The following is a 4,377-nucleotide window of genomic DNA, read 5'->3' on the forward strand; positions in this document are numbered from 1 at the left end:
AACAAAGCCCACATGGAAGAAGCACACCAGCCTGTGTGATCACGAGGTGTCGAAGGGATCAGGTATCAGGCATCAAAGAACAAAAAAATCATATCACTGTGAATGAGGCGGAGTTCAGATTGGAGACCCAAAGTCCATCTGTAGGCAATTGAACATCCCCTTCCAGAACGGTCACAGGGAGGAGACAAGCCAGTCAGGGTGCAGTGCAGCAACGATGAAACATACAACTTTCCTCTAGTTCCTAAATGCTTCCCCCCTCCCCACCCCACTATCATGACCCCAATTCTACCCTACAAGTATGGCTAGACCAGAGGATGTACACTGGTATAGATAGGAATTGGAAAGACGGAATCCAGGACGGATGATTCCTTCAGAACCAGTGGTGAGAGTGGCAATACCGGGAGGGTTGGGGAAGGGTGGGGTAAAAAGGGGGAACCGATTACAGGATCTACATATAACCTCCTCCCTGGGGGACAGACAACAGAAAAGTGGATGAGGAAGACGTCGGACAGTGTAAGATATGACAAAATAATAATTTATAAATAATTAAGGGTTCCTGAGGGAGGAGGAAAAATGAGCAGCTGATGCCAGTGACAAGTGGAGAGCAAATGTTTTAAGAATGATGAGTGAGGGTAACGAATATACAAATGTGCTTCACACAATTGATGTGTGTATGGATTGTGATAAGAGTTGTATAAGCTCCCAATAAAATGATACTTAATTAATTAATTAAAAAGACAACTTAAAAAAAAAAGACAGAAAGGAGAAAAACATTTGAGTTTTTCCCATAGCACTGTCCTTGTAACCTGTGTTCAACATCACACCAGGTTTTTTGTTCGTTTGATTGTTTTATAAATTATTTTATTGGGACTCTTACAACTCTTATAACAATCTATACATAAATTATATCAAGCACATTTGTACATATGCTGCCATCATCATTTTCAAAACATTTTCTTTGTACTTGAGCCCTTGGTATCAGCTCCTCTTTTTTTCCCTCCTTCCTGCCCTTATGAACACTTGACAAATTATAAATCATTATTTTCATATCTTACACCATCTGCTGTCTCCCTTCACCCATGTTTCTGTTGTTCATCCCTCTCAGGGGGTGGAGGAGGGTATTTATACATCAATCATTATGATCGGTTCCCCCTTTCTCCTCTCACCTTCCCACTACCCTCATGGTATCACTACTCTCATTATTGGTCCTGAGGGCTTTATCTGTCCTGGATTCTGTGTGTTGAGATCTCTTATCTATACCAGTGCACATGCTCTGGTTTTGCAGGATTTGAAAGGTAGAACTGGAGTCTTGATAGTGGGGATGGGTGCTAGGGGGAACCATTCAGGAACTAGAGGATTTTGTCAGTGCTATACACACCATGGCTGACTTGTCCCTTCCTTGTGACCCTTCTGTGAGGGGTGTCCAATTGTGTACATATGAGCTTGGGGTCTCCACTCCGAACCCCCTCATTCGCATCAATATTATTGTTTGTTTTGGGTCTTCTGATGCCTGATACCTGATCCCTGTCGACACCTCGTAATCACACAGGTTGGCACCACAACAGTTTCTGCGGTATTTTTTCTGAACAGGAAACAAAATTTGAGGTTCAAGCAAAACTGCTTTTATGAAAAAATTTAGTGTGACCAGAGAGAAATTTCCCATGTGACGTCAGTGGGTGAACTAAATCAGAGCAAGTTGCTTGATGCTTGCCTCGTGGGAAAAATGCATACTACGAAAACTCCTCTCTGGCCAGTGAAATTCCAGTTTATTTTGGGTACCCCGTCATATATACTCTACTCGACCACATCACAGTGACATAGGAAACTTCCTCTGGACTCACTTAAATATCTGTTTGAGCATTAAGTAGCCCAATATCCTGGAGGTAAAACAACTGTTGTCCAAAGACTTTTTCATACTTCTGTTTGACTTAATTTCTAAATATTTAGACTGTCTGACTTAATTTCTATACATTTGTTTAGCATGGCTTTTTGTTGTTGGTTTTTTTTTAAGTGCAATACTTCTTTTCAACAATAGGTACCACAGGACCGAGGAAAGGGACACAAAGAAAGTAAGCCTTATGAATGCCTGACTTTCTTTCTCAAAGCCCTTTCTAGACCACAATGCAGAGAACCACCATTTGTCTGTTTGTCATACTGTCGTTGGTTGTTGTGGTGGTTACACAATTTCATGAAGACTTGATAAATAAGAATGAAGGGGTGGCGTCTAGCCGGTCAATCAAGTCATAGGCTAGTAATCCCTCTTTGTGGGTGTGGCCTTATGAGGATTCTGGGACTTCTCTTGTCTTCCTCCCTAGAGGCAGAACACTCTCTGCTTGACACTCCTGTTGACAAGCCATATGCAGCCACGCTGATGGCAGGCAGAGTCCTGGAGATGAGTTCACTGCCATTGGACCCACAGGACTTTGCACCCACCAGCCTGTGATCTTCCTGCATTCTGCATCGTTGTGTGTAGCTGTGAGTCTGAGGAGGAATTTATGGACTAATATTGAACTTATGGACTTGATCTGGACTGCGCTGAGATGTTTTATTGCTGCATAATTATTTCTTGATATAACGTTCTCTCTTACATATATATATGAGTGTCTCTGGATTTGTTTCTCTAGTCAACCTGGACTAACACACTTGTGTGCTGCGGTGCTGCTGGAAGCTATGCCACTGGTATTTCAAATGCCAGCAGGTCACCCAAAGGGAACAGGTTTCAGTGGAGCTTCCAGACTAAGAACAGACAAGGAAGAAGAAAACGGCTGCCACCCTGGAGAAAATAGCCACCGAAAAGCTTCCACGTGGCTTGGAAACATTGTCGGATACTGATCGCCTAATGAATGGAAGCAGATCGTACCAGAGAATCGATATCTCAAGTTGGAAGGCACTTGGAATATGACTAAGGAGAAGCTATTTCTCAGAGTGGAGTCAAAAATGGAGATATGATGGAGTTAAGCTTGTGGGACTGGGGCTTTCAGGATCTTCAATTGCTGATAGAGCATAGGTTAAGGATCAGAAGAAACAGCTATAAAAATATGCTAATAATCAGAACCCAGAATGTGTGAAGTATGAATCTAAGAAAATTGGGAAGTTGTTAAAAAATGAAATGGAAAACACACACAAAAATGATATCCTAGGCATTAGTGAGCTGACGTGGACTGGTATTAACCATTTTGAATCAGAAAATCATATGGCTTACTATGTCAAAAATAACACAATCAAGAGGAATGGCATTGGGTTCGTTGTCAAAAAGGGCATTGCAAAATCCATCTTGGAAAGAAAAGAGGAGAATGAAGTTCGAACCATGGTAGACCCAAACTCACACAGTGACCCCAAACTGCAAGAGCCGATGAAGGTAATGATTAAGTAGATTAATGATGGAGAAAGAACCATTGTGAAAGACCTGGCTGGCAATTTATATGATGGACCAGTGATGCAGAAGCTTTTAGACTTAGAGAACCTCGAGAGCAAGAAGCTGAAGGCTGAAGGTCACTCGGTCAGAAATCACTCAGAAGCAGAAACTACAGACTGTCCTGGAGAAGATCAACAAAACCCTGACACTGCCTCCCGGACGCATCAAGTGGAATGTGGACTCTGTTCTTGTCAAGAGCCTGGTACCCATCTTGCATATGCTCCTTGCTCTGTCCCAGTATTTCCGAACACCAATCTATCGCCCATACCATGTTTCCATCCAAGTGGTTTTGGTCCAGAAATTTAAGGGAATCCTCCAATCTCGGAAAATCCAAGAGGAAATAACTGGTAACACAGAGGCTCTTTCTCAAAGATTATGATATTGATGTCTTTGACATGTTGTTCAACCATGCACCAGACATGCTCAACATTGTGAAAAAGAAACTCATCACTTTCGTCAACAAGCACCTGAATAAACTTCACCTGAAAGTCACAGAATTGGAAACCCAGTTTGCAGATGGCGTGTACCTGGTCCTCCGATGGAGGACTGCTTTGTGCTTCTGTTCAGCTTCTTTCTGACCCCAGACATTTTGAAACGAAGGTGCTGTGTGCCTCCTTTGTCTTTGAGCTCATGCAAGGTGGAGGCTTGGAAAAAAAGAAAACCCCGGCAAGAAGACATCATTAAATGTGACCTAAAGTCCAAGCTGCGGGTGCTGTACAACCTCTTCACCAAATACTGGTAGGGACCCCCTAGGCTCCTCTCAGTACATAAGTTCTTATTGCAAGCAGACCAGACTGCTCTCCATAACACCTTCACTTGTATACCACCTTGATATGTTTATGCCTGTCTCCTGCTCAGTGCTCTCCCACACAGCCAGCAATAACAGTGATACTAGGACCTTGGAGTGACCACTCCTTGGTGCCAGTTTAGTTCCCTCGTTGTAGTTTTGAGAACCAGTGTCA

The 4,377-nt window shown here is 42.9% G+C and overlaps 1 pseudogene; it reads left to right on the plus strand.

Moving 5' to 3' along the window:
• The first annotated feature begins 2,839 nt into the window (after positions 1 to 2,839).
• Positions 2,840 to 4,157, plus strand: LOC101649719 (annotated as a pseudogene).
• Positions 4,158 to 4,377: the final 220 nt, after the last annotated feature.

This window comes from Echinops telfairi, unplaced genomic scaffold, assembly GCF_000313985.2.
Source record: "Echinops telfairi isolate 266 unplaced genomic scaffold, ASM31398v2 ScPeMD7_2291;HRSCAF=2852, whole genome shotgun sequence".
Classification (NCBI taxonomy): domain Eukaryota; kingdom Metazoa; phylum Chordata; class Mammalia; order Afrosoricida; family Tenrecidae; genus Echinops; species Echinops telfairi.